At 38.6% G+C, this 17,885-nt stretch overlaps 2 pseudogenes across 6 annotated transcripts in view; one reads left to right on the top strand and one right to left on the bottom strand.

The window, feature by feature from the left end:
- The window catches only part of LOC100429134 (E3 ubiquitin-protein ligase ZNRF2 pseudogene), a 195,539-nt pseudogene that overhangs the window by 55,618 nt on the left and 122,036 nt on the right, over window positions 1-17,885 (bottom strand). The window lies entirely within an intron of this gene.
- Window positions 12,668-13,420, top strand: LOC100428067 (general transcription factor 3C polypeptide 6 pseudogene; annotated as a pseudogene).

Here is a 17,885-nt window from a genome sequence, read left to right as displayed (position 1 = left end):
ACCTGCCCACAGAGGGAGCATTTAAACCAGCACTAGCCAGAGGGGAATCGCCAATCTTAGCTGTTGGAACTTGAGTTCCCACCGATCTCATCACCACAGGCTAACAGTACTCTGGGGCTCTAAATAAATGTGAAAGGCAGTCTAGGCCACAAGGACTGTAACTTTTAGGCAAGTCCTGGTGCTGATCTGGGCCCAGAGCCAGTAGACTGGGTAGGGGGTATGAGACCTGCTGAGACAGCAGTTGGAGCAACTAATGGAGTGCTGGCATCACCCCTCCCCTAACCCCAGGCTGCACAGCTCATGGTTCCCTTACTTCCGAAATTTGAGGAAAGGAGAGTGAGGAGTGGGAAAGAGTTTATCTTAAATCTTGGATACCAGCTCAGCCACAGCAGAATAGGGCACTGGTCAGAGTCATGAGGCCTCCATTCCAGGCTCTAGCTTATGGATGACTTTTCTAGACACACCCTGGGCCAGATGGGAACATGCTGCCTTGAAAGACAGGACACAATACTGGCAGCATTCATCACCTTCCAACTGAAAAGCTCCTGGGCCCTGAACAACCAGCAGCCATACCCAGCAACTACTTCAAGGGCCTTAGGTGACACTCTGAGACTTACTGGCTTCAGGTGAGACTCAGCACATTCCCAGATGTGGTGGCTATGGGGTGAGACTCCTTCTGCTTGTCTCAAAAGCAAAGGGGACCTTGTCTTGCCACTCAGGTCCCAGTTCAGTCACAGGCATACTCTCCAGGCTCTTGGGATCCCCAATTCCAGAACTTTGCTCTTGGATGGCATGTCTGGACCTGCTCTGGGCCAGAGGGGAGCCCACTGCCCTGAAGGGTGAGTCCCAGGCCAGGCAGCATTCACCACAAGCTGAAATGAAGAGCCCTTGGACCTTAAGGGAACATCAGCGGTAGTCTGGCTGTACTCCCCATGGGCCTGTAGTGGCAGTGGCCATAGGCTAAGTCTCCTCTGTCTTTGGAAAGGGGAGGGAAGAGTGATCAGGACTGCATCTTGTGGTTTGGGTGCCAGCTCAGCCAAACTACAATAGAACACCAGGTAGACTTCTATGGTTTTTGACTGCAGTCTCTGATTCCCAGACTGCACCTCAGGACCTGTCCAGGGGCCTCGGGGAACTTGCCACCCTAAAGGGAAGGGCACAGGCCTGACTTTGCCAACTGCAGAATGTAGAGCCCCAGGGCCTTGGGCAAACTTAGGCAATAGTCAGAAAGTAGTTATAGCAGGCCTTGGGTGAGACCCAGTGCTGTGCTGACTTCAAGTCTGACCTAGCACAGTCATAGTGGTGGTGGCCACAGGGATGCTTAGGTCACTCCACCCCCAGTTTCAGGTGGCTCAGAACAGAGAGATCCATTTGTTTCGGAGAAAGTAAGGAAAGGGAACAAGAGTTTCTGCCTAGTAATCCAGATAATTCTTGCAGACCTTGTCCAAGATCATCAAGGTGGTCGGTACCTGTACAAGTCTGCAAGAGCCACAACATTACCGGGCTTGGGGTGCCCCCTAAAAAAGATGCAGTTAGATCACCACACCCAAGTCCTTTAGAATATCTGGAAAGCCTTCCCAAGAATGATGGGTACAAATAACCCATAAGGCAAAGACGGTAACAGATACCTAAATCTTCAACGCCCAGACACAGATGAACATCTATAAGCATCAAGACAGCCCAGGAAAACATGACCTCACCAAATAAATTAAATAAGGCATCAGGGACCAATCCTAGAGAAAGAGATATGTGACCTTTCAGAGAGAGAGTATTCAAAATAGCTGTGTTGAGGAAACTCAAAGAAATTTAAGATAACACAGAGAAAGAATTCAGAATTCTATTAGATAAATTTAACAAAGAGACTCAAATAATTAAAAACAATCAAGCAGAAATTCTGCAGCTGAAAATGCAATTGGCATACTGAAGAATGCATCAGAGTCTTTTAATAGCAGGAATGATCAAAACAGAAGAAAGAATTAATGAGCTTGACGACAGGCTATTTGAAAATACACAGTCAGAAGAGACAAAAGAAAGATTAGAAAACAATGAAGCATGCCTACAGGATCTAGAAAATAGCCTCAAAAGGGTAAATCTAACAGTTATTGGCCTCAAAGAGGATGTAGAGAAAAAGATAGGGATGGAATGTTTTCTCCAAGGAATTATAACAGATAACTTTCCAACCCTAGAGAAAGATACTTAGCTCTTTTTTTTTTTTTTTTTTTTGAGACGGAGTCTCGCTCTGTAGCCCAGGCTGGAGTGCAGTGGCCAGATCTCAGCTCACTGCAAGCTCCGCCTCCCGGGTTCCCGCCATTCTCCTGCCTCAGCCTCCCGAGTAGCTGGGACCACAGACGCCGCCACCTCGCCCGGCTAATTTTTTGTGTTTTTAGTAGAGACGGGGTTTCACCATGTTAGCCAGGATGGTCTCGATCTCCTGACCTTGTGATCCGCCCGTCTCGGCCTCCCAAAGTGCTGGGATTACAGGCTGATACTTAGCTCTTAAGCTAAGTAGAGAGTCTAAATGATGAACCAATCAAAAATAATAACAACAGCTTTTCAAGACATAGACAGCACAATAAGATATAAATAGAAACAATAAAAAGTTAAAAGTGGGGGGACAAAGTTGAGGTATAAAGTTTTTATTAGTTTCCTGATTGCTTATTTGTTTATACAAACAGTGTCAAGTTGTTATCAGCTTAAAATAATGAGTTATAAGATAGTATCTGCAAGTGTCATGGTAACCACAAACTAAAATACATATAACAGATAGTTTTTAAAAAGCAATAAACTAAGCCATATCACCAGAGAAGATCACCTTCACTAAAGGAAGACAAGAAGATCACAAAACAATCAGAAAACAAATCACAAAATGGAAAAAATAAGTCCTCATTTATCAATAACAACAATGAATGTAAAAGAATTACATTCTCCAATCAAAAGACATAAAGTGGCTAAATGGATTTAAAAAAAACAAGACCCATTTATCTGTTGCCCACAAGAAAAACATTTCACCTATAAACACACACATAGACTGAAAATAAAGGGATGAAAAAGATATTCCATGCCAATGGACAGCAAAAAAGAACAGGAGTAGCTACACGTATACTAGACAAAATGGATTTCAAGACAAAAACTATAAGAGACAAAGAAGGTCACTATATAATGATAAAGGGGTCAATTTATCAAAAGGATATAACAATTTTAAATGTATATGCATTCAACACTGGAATGCCCAGATATATAAAGCAAATATTACTACAGCTAAAGAGAGAGAGAGAGACTCTAATACAGTAATAACTGGAGACTTCTACACACCATTTTGAGCATCAGACAGATCTTCCAGACAGAATATTAACAAAGAAATATTTAACTCAATCTGCACTATAGACCAAATGGATCTAATAGATATCTACAGAACATTTCATCCAATGGCTGCAGAATACATTTTCTTTTCCTCAGCACATGGATCAATCTCAAAGATAAATCATATGTTAGGTCACAAAATAAGTCTTAAAACATTCAAAAAATTGAAATAATATCAAGTATCTTCTCTGAACACAGTGTAATAAAACTAGAAATCAGTAACAAGAGAAATTTTGAAAACTATACAAATACATGGAAATTAAACAATATGCTCATGAATGACCAGTGGGTCAATAAAGAAATTAAAAAGGAAATTGAAAAATTTATTGAGATAAATAATGAAAACACAACATATCAAAACCTGTGGGATACAGTAAAAGCCATACTAAGAGGACAGTTTATAGCTATAAGTGCCTACATCAAAAAAAAAAAGAAAAAGAAAAACTTCAAATAAACAAGCCAACAATGCATCTTGAAGAACTAGAAAAGCATCTTGCAGGCTGTGATGCTTTATAAGAAATAAAGTCTCCTCTCCTTTTCAAATTAAAAAAAGAATTAGAAAAGCAAGAGCAAACGAAACTCAAAATATGTAGAAGAAAAGAAATAATAAAGATTAGAGAAGAAATAAATGAAACTGAAATGAAGAAACAACACAGAAGATCAATGAAATAAAAAATTGGTTTCTTGAAAAATAAAACAAGATTGACAAACCTTTAGCCAGACTAATTAAGAAAAAAAGAGAGAAGATCCAAATAAATAAAATCAGAGACAAAATATGAGACAACTGATACTACAGAAATTCAAAGGATCATTAGTGGCTACTATGAACAATAAATTGGAACAACAAATGTATTGGCTAATTTGCCAATAAATTGGAAAATCCAGAAGAAATGGACAAATTTCTAGACATGTCCAATCTGCCAAGATTGAACCAGGAAGAAATCCAAAACCTGAACAGACCAATAACAAGTAATGAGATTGAAGCTGTAGTAAAAAGTCTCCCAGTAAAGAAAAGCCCAGGACCCAATGGCTTCACTGCTGAATTCTACCAAACATTTAAAGAACTAATACCAATCTTACTCTATTCCAAACAATGAAGGGGGAGGGAATACTTCCAAATACATTCAATGAGGTCAGTATTACCCTGATAGCACAACCAGACACACAAAAGAAAATAAACAAGCCAATATCTCTTATGAAAACTGATGCAAAAATCCTCAACAAAATACTAGCAAAATACTAGCAAATACTTTTTATGTATTATTGAATTCAATAATACATAAAAAGATTATTCATCAGGATCAAGTGGGATTTAACCTGGGATGCAAGGATAGTTCAACATATGCAAATCAATCAATGCAATACATCATATCAACAGAATGAAGGACAAAAACCATATGATCATTTCAATTGATTCTGGTAAAGCATTTGATAAAATTCAACATCCCTTCATGATATATAAAAAAAACAAGCCCTCATAAAACTTGTATATACAAAGAACATGCCTCAACATAATATAAACCATATATGACAGACCTACAGATAGTATCATACTGAATGGGGAAAAACTGAAAGTCTTTACAATTTGAAACATGACAAGGATGCCCACTTTCACTACTATTATTCAACATAGTAATGGAAGTCCTAGATAGAGCAATTAGACAAAAGAAATGAATAAAGAGCATGGAATTGGAAGTCAGATTATCCTTGTTTTCAGATGATATGGTCTTATATTTGGAAAAACCTAAAGACTCTATAAAAAAACTGTTAGAACTGATAAATTCAGTAAAGTTGCAGGATACAAAATCAACATACAAAATCATTAGCATTTCTATATGCCACCAGTGAACAATCTGAAAAAGAAATTTTAAAAGTAATCTAATTTACAATAGCCACAAATAAAATGAAATACTTAGGAATTAACCAAAGAAGTGAAAAATCTTTATAATGAACACTATAAAACACTGATGAAAAAAAGTAAAGAGAACACCAAAACATGGAAAGATATTCCATGTTCTTGGATTGGATGAATCAATGTTGTTTAAATGTTCATACTACCCAAAGCAATCTACAGATTCAATGCAATCCCAATCAAAATAACAATGACATTCTTCCCAGAAATTGAAAAAAAGTCTTAAAATTTATATGAAATTTAAAATTTATATGAAATCACAAAAGACCCAGCATACCCAAAGCTACCCTAAGCAAAAACAAAAAACAAAACTGGAGGAATCACATTACCTGACTTCAAATTATACTACAGAGCTATAGTCACCAAAGCAGCATGGTACTGGCATAAAAACAGACACACAGACCAACTGAACAAAATAGAGAACCCAGAAACAAAAGGATACACCCACAGGGAACTTATTTTTGACAAAAGTGACAAGAACATACACTGTGGAAAAGATGATATCTTCAATAAATGGTGCTATCCAATAAATGGATAACTATATGCAAAAGCATGAAACTAGATCCCTATCTCTAGCCATATACAAAAATCAAATCAAAATGGATTAAAGACTTAAATGTAAGACCTCAAACTATGCAACTACTACAAGAAAACATTGGGAAAAATCTCCAGGACGTTAGTCTGGGCAAAAATTTCTTGAGTATTACCCCACAAGCATAGGCAACCAAGGCAAAAATGGACAAATTGGATCATATCAAGTTTTTTTAAATGTCTGCACAGCAAAGGAAACTATAAACAAAGTGAAGAGACAACCCACAGAATGGGAGAAAATAATAATAACCAGAGCTCAAACAACTCTATTAAAAAAAAGAGCTCAAACAACTCTATAAAAAATCTAATAATCTAATCAAAAATGAGCAAAAGATTTGAATAGATGTTTTTCAAAAGAAGACATACAAGTGGCAAACAAGCATATGAAAAGGTGCTCAACATCACTAATCAGAGAAATGCAATGAAAACTACAATGAGATATCATTTCACCCCAGTTAAAATGATTTTTATCCCAAAGACAGGCAATAACAAATTCCGGCAAGGATGTGGAGAAAAGGGAACTCTTGTACACTGTGAGTGGGAATGTAAATTAGTACAACCACTATGGAGAACAGTTTGGAGGTTCCTCAAAGAACTAAAAGTTGAGCTACCACATGATCCAGCAATCCCACTGCTCGTTATATACCCGAAAGAAAGGAAATCAGTATATTGAAGAGATATTCTGCACTCCCATGTTTATTGCAGCACTGTTCACAACAGCCAAGATTTGGAAGCAACCTAAGGACCCATGATGAATGGATAAAGAAAATGTGGTACTTATACACAATGGAGTACTACTGGGCCATGTAAAAGAATGAGATCCAGTCATTTACAACAACATGGATGGAAATGGAAGGCATTATGTTAAGTAAAACAAGCTAGGCACAGAAAGACAAACATCACATGTTCTCATTTATTTGTGGGATCTAAAAATCAAATCAATTGAACTCATAGACATAGAGGTGAGGATTGCCAGAGGATGGGAGGGGTAGGGTGGATGGGGGGGAAGGGGGAGGTGAAGATGGTTAATGGGCACAAAAAAATAGTTACAAAGAATAAGACCTGCTATTTGACAACACAACAAGGTGACTATAGTCAATAACTTAATTGTATATTTAAAAATAAGTAAAAGAATATAATTGGATTATTTGCAACACATAAATGCTTGAGGGGATCACCCTATTCTCCATGATGTGATTATTACATATTGCATGCCTGTGTCAAAACATCTCAGGTACCCCATAAATATATATATACCTACTATGTACCCACAAAAGTTAAAAATAAAAAAATTTAAATCAACTGTAAAAAATAAATTTAAAAATGATCAAGAAAAAGCAGGTAACAGTAAATATAGTAAGTAAATACAGTAGAATTAGCCATCAACTAAGTGAAGGTATATGAACAATAATCTAAAATATTGTAAGATAAATACATCCAAAATGGTTAAAGAGACAAACCAAAGAATAGAAACTATAACAAAAGAATAAAAACATAAAACAGAAGTTGAAAATGAGTATAATTTTTTTAAAAGCCAGTGAAATTAGATACTGAATGAACTGATTAAACAGAAGATAGGCCTTTACCGAAGAGGTAAATCTGAGAGAACCAGAAAGCAAGACAGAGAGTATAACAGAGGGAGTAAGCCAGGAAAGCATGAGATGTGAGAAACAAAGAAAGAAACTCAGGAGCAGGGAGGAAAAAAAGGGACTCTTGAGAATGAGGGTAAAAGGAGATCCCAGAAGGGTAGCTATGTATTAAGCAAGGAGGGTGAACAGTCCAGACTGGTCACTGTGTGACTACAGACAGACACTGAGGATGCCCCCACCGTGTCTTCTGCTGCTGCATCATCTGATGACATGCTCCACCAGAACAAGCAAGCCCACCAAGCAAACACTCAAAATCCAGGAAATAAAGAACCCAGCTCAAGGAATTCCCAGGAGAAGGCTGTGCAGCAGGCCAGAGAGAGGTGTTTGGGGGTGACGCTTCCACGAAAACCAAAATGCAGCATGTATATTACTGATGTGAATTGAACTTGTAGAAAAACAGCACCAAGAAGCCATTGTAAGGTGTGAAAGAATTAGAAATAGGGACAAAGATAAGCAAACTGAAAGGAAAAAAAAGATATCATTAACTTCAGAGAAAGACAGAAAGTAAACATACATCTGCATACTACGGTGCTGAGCCTGAGCAATATTTGCATGGGCACAATAATATAAACATGGAATAGTCAATTAAGCAAACGCTGTAATAAAATATTCTCTAGTGGGATTATGGGAGAAGGGAGGCAAAAGTTGTGATGGTATGAGAAAACTAAGTTCTTAAATATCATTATAGAATGTTTACAGAATGGCTCATATTGATAAATCAAAAGAAAGCATGACACACATGTAATTTAGAAATATGGAGATATGTAAATGCCAGAAATAAAAAGCTAAGATTGTTGGAAATAATGGCAGAAGAGGACTGAGGGAAAGGATGAGGAGAAACTCCCATAATTTGCTCCAAGCCCTTCAATAACATTTGACTTTTAAACATATGTGCATAAGTTACTTTAATTAAAAATTGTTTTTGAAAATAAATCGGTGCTATGTTGTCTGAAAAAGCAGAGACATGATGCTCCTGTTGCTTTCCTCCTTCTACTGTGATTCAGTGAGGCAGGTTATGTTTTAAGATTCCAGGAACTAATGGAGCGGCACATATTAAACATATTCCCTGGCTTGTGCCCCAGCTACAGTCTGGTGGTGACCTTACTTCTAAGGATTTTGTCTTGCAATTTGCTAATCCTTTTCTTGTACCATTGCTTTCAAGCTTAACTGAGCACACTTCCTCCTTTAGCTACGGGTACTGCAATTTTAGTGCTGAAAGGATAAAGAGCATTCTTGAATCACATACAGAAAACTTCTACTTGATTTAATTGTTGTGTCGCTGAAAACAGATTCATAGCAAGTTGTTGTATATTAAATATTCTACTGTAACTTTTAACGTTATGTTATTGGGAGTCGGGGAGGAACTGGCCCCAAACGACAATAATGACAGTGTTCTGTAAGACTTTCTACCACTACTTTCAAAAAGCACTTAGAATGGATTGATGTGTAGAATTTGTTCACATACTTTTCCCACACAGCCAATGAAAGACATTAGTCAAAGAGAAATGGACATTTACTGGTGCCTATTATGTGTCAGGTACTGTGCTAGGGACTTTAATAAATGCATTGTGTACTTTAATTCTGGCAACGACTCAGAAAAGTAGATGGTATCATACCCACTTTACAGATAAGGAAACCAGAGCCTAAAGATATTAAGTAATTTTCCCAAAGCCACACAGCTAGTAATTCAAACCAACCATCAAGTCTTTTCACAAAAAAAAAGTATGTAATTACAATTCCTAGAGTTAATTTGAGCTTTGTTTTGAGTGCCCTATGATTCCACAGGGCTTAAAACTTAAGCAGCCACATACGACTTAACATTATTTTCAATAAGAAACTTAGAAGACAATGATCTACTAGATTTTTAAAAATGCTACTATTTCTTTTGATGTAATAGCCTTCATACTAACAAATGTTTATTAATGTAGTGATTAACTAAATGCCAGCATGAGATTTAAATATCCATACGAGAAGAACACCATATCAGGGGCAGAGTAACACAAACCTAACCAACATAACTCCACCTCTTCTGGTCCTTTAACCGTAAACAAATTGCTTCAACTTTCACAGATAAAACTGTAGGACTGGTAGTTCCTATTTCTTTTCTTTTTTTTTTTTTTTTTTGAGACGGAGTCTCGCTGTGTCTCCCAGGCTGGAGTGCAGTGGCGCGATCTCGGCTCACTGCAAGCTCCGCCTCCCGGGTTCACGCCATTCTCCCGCCTCAGCCTCCCAAGTAGCTGGAACTACAGGCGCCCGCCACCACGCCCGGCTAGTTTTTTGTATTTTTAGTAGAGACGGGGTTTCACCATGTTAGCCAGGATAGTCTCGATCTCCTGACCTCGTGATCCACCCGCCTCGGCCTCCCAAAGTGCTGGGATTACAGGCTTGAGCCACCGCGCCCGGCCAGTTCCTATTTCTTATGGTAGCTCTGGCCATTAGAAGTGGGAAGCCCATCGTAAAAATTCAAAATGTGCTATTATAATAAAAGGTCTATCAGTGCAGCCAAAGCAGCTCCTCTCCCTAGGTAAGCACAATTACACCAAATGCATGAGCCTGATGCTAAGTGAGAGTGCACAGTATGAGATTCACGTGTGGTAGCACTGAGCAAAGATGAGCTCCCAAAACTTGGCTGAGCCTCCCCTCACAGCCTGTGACTTAGGAAAGTAGCCATATTTTAAGGCCTGCCAACTATGTCCATCTGACATTGGCCTTGATACAAGTTAGGAAACCAAAAGATTCACTTCCTGCATCATGTTACCCTTCCATCAGATATCTACTTTCTACCTGTGCACCTGTGACGTAATGTGCTGACACATCGACAAACCACAAGAGAGAAAATAAGACCTGGCAAATGAAGCATAACCAAATCAGTGCTTTGAAAAGGGATATTAACAACAGCAGATAGCAGGTCAGCTTCTAAAGGAGTTAGGCTCCCCCAGCTTTGACCTGGAACCAGGTGATCATCTAGGGGACACTGCCTTGGAGGGTAACATGTGACTTCTACTCACATCAATGATTTTCTAACAAATAACTAAGTTGAATTATCTTCATTTTCTAAGAGAATGTGGACACTCTGTGAAGTCTTATTCCAGGATTTCATGCCCTCCAAATCGTTCATTTATTCCCTAAGTGCAATGTTTAAGAAAATCTCAGCGGCCATTCTCTGATATTTCATTATTCTGCCCCATCTGTATCCTATCACCCAACTTTATCTCCTTCAAAGGTATTACAATATAATATTCTTCCAATGTAGTAACAACAAAAACAAAAATGTATCAGATACTTTCATCTACCTGCTGTACTCACATTTCAGAATTAAAGAAAATCAAGCTATTATTACAAGTAACGACAAATTGGAATTGTATTTCTTTGCCATTTTTTTAACATTTCCTTTTACAAGTCAGTAGTGTTATAATCAATGAAGCATTCATTTGTAAGAATTCTATGGTAACTCATTCAACAATACTGAAAACCATTATTGCTGGGTGCCACACCAGGTGCTAAAGATTCATTAGTGAGATGTCTTAGCACTCATGGAGAAACACACAGCACAGTGATTAGTTAGGTCCCAGGACTCGGAAGCCAGTCTTTCTGGAGTCAAATGCTGGTGGCTTTAAGCTTCCTAGCTGTGTGGCCTTAGGAACATAAAGTAAGTTCTTGATGTCTCAGTTTCCTCATCTATTATAATAATAGTGTCTGTTTCAGAAGGCTTTTAGGAACATTAAATGAGATAATATTTACATTATGTTTTATGTTTACAGTTTATCATGGAGCTGTACCTGATACATAGGAAACATCATGTAAATGATCATTAAAAATGAAACTCACTTTCTAGGGAGGGAGTTTCATAATAAACAAATACGAAAATTATAGTCAATGGGACAAATACCAAGCAAACCATTTACAATATGATTAAAACACACTCATTTCTGTCAGTGGTAGGCTAGGTTATTTGGATGAATTCTCCTGCTGAGAACAATTGGGCGCCGAAACAACTCCAGTTTTGACAGTCCCTGGAGTAAAAAGGACCAATTAAATCCAAGGTTAACCAAAAATAGATTAATAGGAGATTCTTCTAAATCAGGGTATGGGCAAACCAGAAGTAAACCATACCCATACCCACCCACAGGACTGCACGGACAGTTAAGTTACTTTGGCACAAAAAAGATCTGGATGTTGTAGGGGAGGGAGAAATGAATGGACTGACCCCTGGGAGGGTGTGACTATGGGCTAGCAGTGCTCCTACAGATCAGTTGTTTTGCCCAAGAAATCTCAAGCCACAAACTCAGTGTTCATGTCTGGTAACTCCCCTAACCTCTTGAAAATCCTTTCTAGAGTAAGTCACCTTTGTCTTAGGCCTTAAATTTTCCAACAGTAATTTTTAAAGTAGAATGAGGAACACACAGTAATATCTAAGAATATCAAGAAATGAAACCCTATGAGTGGAAACTGGCAGAAAAAAGAAAAACAGACCAAAGAAACACCTTCAAAGACTTCAGATTTTTGAATTATCAGCCAAAGATTATAAAATAACTGTGTTCAGTATGTTTAAAGTTTAAAAATACAAGTTTAAAAATATCTTCAAGGAATAGAAAAGTATAGTGTTCTAACATATTTGAAATAACACTAGATAGAACATTTAGAAAAGAAAAAGTTAAAATGTATAAATTAATGAAGGAATTTAACAGATGTTTAGTTGCAACAGAAGACAGAATTAATGAATTGTCACATAGATCAGAAAGAATTCTCTAGAATGCACCAGAGAAGGCAAAACATAAAAAAGAGTAGGTTAAGAAGCACGGTGGGGTAGACTGAGAAGGTGTAACAAATGTCTAATTGGGATTCCAGAAAAAGAAAAGAAAGAGGGCCAGGCTGGGTGGCTCACACCTGTAATCCCAGCACTCTGGGAGACCAAGGCTAGCAGATCGCTTGGTCCCAGGAGATCAAGAACAGCCTGGGCAACATGGCAAAACCCGTCTCTACAAAAAGTACAAAAAATTAGCCAGGTTTGGCGCCTTGTGCCTGTAGTCCCAGCTACTCGGAAGGCCGAGGTGGGAAGATCACCTGAGCCCAGGAGATTGAGGCTGCAGTGAGCTGTGATCGCGCCACTACACTCCAGCCTGGGTGAAGGAGTGAGAGTCTGTCTCAAAAAAAAAAAAAAAAAAAAAGAATGGGGCAGAGAATATGTTTGAAGAGATAATAGTTGAAAATTTTCTAAAACTGAAATAAGAAGCCTATAATCCAGAGCTGTGGGACCATGGCAGTAGCAAAGGAACAGAATCCAGAGGATGGCGAAGAGGAGGAAGGAGGAGGGAGAACAGTTGGTTCTCATGGAATTGTCAGGAATTATTGATTCAGACTTTCTCTCGAAATGTGAAAATAAATGCAAAATTTTGAGAATTGACACCAAGAGGCCCTTTCTGCAAGTGGACAGCTATGTCTTGGCTGGGGAGTCTGAAGACACTCTTGGGACCTGTGTTATATTTGAAGAAAATGTTGAACATGTGGATAGAGAGGGCAAGGGGTACGCAGTGCTAAAATACAAGTACCATACAGGGAAGAAGTCAGCATGACAAGAACTCTTCCGACAGAGAAGGAAGGAGGAGAAAACAGGTGGGGTGGAATGGCTGCAAATCAAGGATAAGGATTTCTCTTCCAGACCCAACATGATTTGTAACTTTCCACATAAAAATGAAGACGAAGAAGTGATAGCTTTGGCCTCAGATAAACCTTTGGAACTGGAAGGAAGATTCAAATGAAAGACAGTTCAAACCTGAGTTGTGAACAGGAGAAGCCGCTGCACGTGGACATAGAGGATTCTGGTCCTCTTCATGACATCCCTTCTGAGACAGAAGTTTCTGTGTTTATAGAAACTCAAGATGCTGCCTTAGAAATCCCTCCTAGATGAAATGTGTCTCATAACTCATTATGAGCTTTCTAGTGTTCTTATATAAAAATAATCAGCTGTATAGCTTTCAGTTGTTCACTATTTTATTGTGTTTTGTTGACTATATACACATATCCAGTCACATCACAGCTTATTTTACCAGAATCACTCAGGACCAGACATGAATTGAATTTTTTTAAACTCAGCTTAAATGACTTTAGGGACAGTTCTCTGATGAGTCCTTTAAATTCAAGGTTTTACTAAGGTAAGTACATAAGTTTTCTATTGTAGCTGTTACAAATGACCACAAACTCCGTGGCTGAAAACAACAAAACGTATCATAGTTTTGTAGGTCAGAAATCTGACACGGGTCTTAACTGAGCTAAATTCAAGATGCTGGCAGGACTGCATTCCTTTATGGAGGCTAGGGGCAGGGTAGGGGGCCATAAATCCATTTCCTTGTGTATTCAGTTGTGGCAGAATTCAGTTCTTTACAGTTGAAGAATCAAAGTCTTGTTTCCTTGCTGTCTGCCAGCGGAGGGCCATTTCTAGCTTCCAGAGGCTGCCCGCATTCCTTGGCTCATGGTCTCCTTTCCTTCAGAGCTAGCAATGGTGGGTCATGTCCCCTTTCCTGTTATTTCCTCATCATACCTCTCTCTGACCTACCCTTTTGTCTTCTATTCCACTTTTAAAGGTCCATTTGATTATCATTACATTGGGCCCCCTTGAATAATTTCTCTATTTTAAGGTCTATAACCTTAATTCCATCTGCAAAGTCTCTTTTGCTGTGTAATTTAGCATATACAGGCATAAAACTAGGGGCTGGGGCATGGAAATCTTTTGGGAGACCATTTTTCAGTCTACTACAATATGTATTTTATCTAGAAACAGAAAAAGAATTTTGAAGTGCTTAAAGATAAAGCAATTCCTAAAATTCCAGCTGTCAATTCACTTTTTTCACTTAAGCAAGATTGCTGGAATTCAACTGTAATTGTGATTTCATTAGGGCAGTAACTTAAATCTATGATAATTTGTATTTTTTAAGTAAATTATTCACAAATATAGATACTTTGTTATAGGTTGAGCTGTATGAAATTTTCAATATTTGTTTGTATCTGACTACAAAAAAAAAAACCAGCAATTTCACCTAGTTTAGCCTAGGTGAAATTAATAGTTAAAACACACCTCACATTAATCACATCTCACAATTGATGGAGATGTAACTACTTTAACGGGTTAGAGAACTAATATTCTGGAGGAGGAATTTTTTTCTTCAAAAAGTCTTGTATTTAATTGGTACCTTGATAAAAAGCATTTTCAAATCATAAACACATATATATTCCCAGGTTTTATATGACTTTTTTAGTCTCAGCTTTTGTATTAGTCCATTCTCACACTACGAATAAAGACATAACCTGAGCCTGGGTAATTTATAAAGAAAAAGAGGTGTAATGGATTCACAGTTCCACATGGCTGGGGAGGCCTCACAATCATGGTGGAAGGTGAAGGAGGGACAAAGGCATCTCTTACATGGCTGCAGGCAAGAGGCCATGTGTAGAAGAACTGCCCTTTATAAAACCATCAGATCTCATGAGGCTTATTCACAATCATAAGAAGAGCACAGGAAAAATCCACTGTATAATTCAATTACCTCTCACCAGGTCCCTCCCACAACAGGTGGGGATTATAGGAGATAAAATTCAAGATGAGATTTGGGTGAGGACACAGCCAAACCATATCAGCAATTTTTTTTTTTCTTTTTTTTTGAGACACGGTCTCACTGTGTCACCTAGGCTGGAGTGCAGTGATGCCATCATAGCTCACTGAAGCCTGGAACTCTTGGATTCAAGCAGTCTTCCTGCTTTAGCCTTTCGAGTCACTGGGAACTACAGGTGCATGCCATCATGCCAGCTAATTTTTTCTTCTTTTTTTTTTTTTTTTTTTTTTGTAGAGACAGGGGCTTACTATGTTGCCCAAGCTAGTCTTGAACTCTGGGCCCTAAGCAATCCTCCTACCTCAGCCTCCCACCTCAGCCTCCCAAAGCTCTGGGATTACAAGCTTGAGCCACTTTGCCCAGCCTAATGTCAGCATTTAATAAGAAGCTATTGTTCCCACCATATATATGTATAGGAGAGGCTGCTAACTGCCTGACTCAATTATCTGTTCTCCCTGTTTCTCTTTGTAACAGAATCCCAAAACTTATTCGGACTAGCAATGTGCCCACTTTCCCCATAGATTCATGTGGTCATATGACTAAGTTCTGGCCACTGACATGGAATTGGAAGTGTTGGGCCAGACCCAGTGGCTCACACCTGTAATCGCAACAGTTTGTGAGGTCAAGATAAGCAAATCACTTGAGCTCAGAAGTTCAAGACCAGCTTAGGGAACATGGTGAAACCCTGTCTCTACAAAAAATACAAAAATTAGCCAGGCATAGCAGGGCACGCCTGTAGTTCCAGCTATTCTGGAGGCTAAGGTAGGAGGATTGTTTTAGCCTGGGAGGTTGAGGCTGCAGTGAGCTGTGATCACACCACTGCACTCCAGCCTGGGCAACAGAGTGAGACCCTGTCTCAAGAAAAAAATATGAGGTGTTGAGTGATGCTTCCAGAAAGTTTTCTTAAACTTAAAGGCATAAGAGGAAGCAGGTAGACTCATCTTCTCTTTCTTCCTGCTAGAACATAGATGTGGTGGCTAGAACTCTAGCAGGATTCTTGGACTTTAAAGCAACCTTGGAAATAAACCCTTGAGTGGCAGAGCAGCAGGATAGAAGATTGGGTTCGGATTATGCGAGACTGCCCTGGACTGCTCTGAGTAAAGGGTTAACAAAGCCCTTTCTCTTCCCTGGTAAAATGACTTTGCCTTTCATCATTTCTCTGGAAGCCTACTAGGCAAGGTAATAATGGAATGTCAGCTGTGATACTAGGCAATACTGGATCATCTTTATGATTAAAGATGATCCCTTATTGGTAAACTGTATCTGGACCAAGAGGACTCTGACACGTACTATAAGTGCCCATTGAAAACCATGAGTTTTGAGATTGATTCCTCAAGCGTAGTGTTCTTTATTGCAAAGATTCCTGGAAATTACAGTCATGGGCTATCTCAACAGGTATTAGTTCTCATGGAGCATGAAGCTTCTAAGCCAGGTGCCTTCTGCACCCACTGGCTGATCTTGTTGCCTTATATTTCAGCTGACACTTGGCAGGCTGGAGTAAAGCCTCCTGCTGAAATAAGCCTCATGCTGCCATGTTGTTCTGTATCTTTCAAAGTTAAGTGAACAGGGTGTCAGATTGGATGCCACAAGGCTTATTGGGTCCTGTGAGTGTCAATGTCATTCTAAACCTGTGACTACTGCTGCTGCTCAGGCAGAAAAGACATTGCCACTGCTTACCTCTGGCCTTCTCTTACATGAGAGAGAAATGACCTACTCTCTTAAGTCACACTTTAATAGCCAAACTTAATTCTAATTGCAACATATGTATTTTTAAAAACATGAAAAATATTAAAAAGTATACCAGGTACAGTAGCTCATTACTGTAATCCCAACACTTTGAGAGGCCAAAGTGGGAGGATTGCTTGAGGCCAGGAGTTCAAGACCAGCTGGGCAACACAGCAAGACACCTGTGTCTTTTTTTTTAAAGAAAGTATAAAGAAGTGGAAGATTCTTGAAATTTGTAATTTTGCAAAAGAAACTGATCTACACTATAATGTACTTCTACTTTAAATTGAAGAAGAAAATAAAGTCTTAAATTCTGAAGAGAAAAAAAAGCAGCATATAATCCTGAACAATATAAAAAGAAATCCATACTTAGACACATTACAGTGATACTAAAGAAAACCCAAGGCAAGGAGAAAAAATATCTTAATAGCAGCAGAGGGAAAGTACCAGTCACCTTCAAAAGAGGGACACATTAACAGCTGACCTCTCAGCAGAAATAATGTAAGCCTAAAGACAGTGAAATAATGCATATTCAATGTACTAAAAGGAAATAACTGCCAACCTAAAATTCTATACACAACAAAAATATCATACCAGAATTAGGATGAAATATCAGAAAACAGCTAAAAAGAGCTCACCACCAGCCCATCCTCACTTAAAGAAAATCTAAAGGATGTATTTCAGAGAGAAGTATTCTCAGATAGAAACTATGAGATACCAGAAGGAATAAACAGCAAAAATAGAATAAATGTAAACCCCTGAATAAAGAACAGAAATCTTCATTAAATAATTATGTTATGGAAGTACCATATGATTTGGTTGGGGTTGAGGGGATTGTCAAGGAATGTTTCACTGAGGGTGGCAGAGGTCAGTGTGGCTGGAGGGGAAGAGAGGAATGAGGTGGGGCTGAAGAATTAGGTTATATAGGCCATATATAATTATATAGGACTTTATGAGTCACGTCAGTTCTTATCCCACTTGCAAGGGGACACCGTTGTGGGGTTATAAGCAGGGAGATAAGGTTAAATGGTTACTCTGGGTACCATA

The sequence above is a fragment of the Macaca mulatta genome, chromosome 3 (assembly GCF_049350105.2).
Source record: "Macaca mulatta isolate MMU2019108-1 chromosome 3, T2T-MMU8v2.0, whole genome shotgun sequence".
NCBI lineage: Eukaryota > Metazoa > Chordata > Mammalia > Primates > Cercopithecidae > Macaca > Macaca mulatta.
The sequence above is the reverse complement of the archived record's forward strand: the minus strand, read 5'-3'. Positions and strand labels throughout refer to the sequence as shown.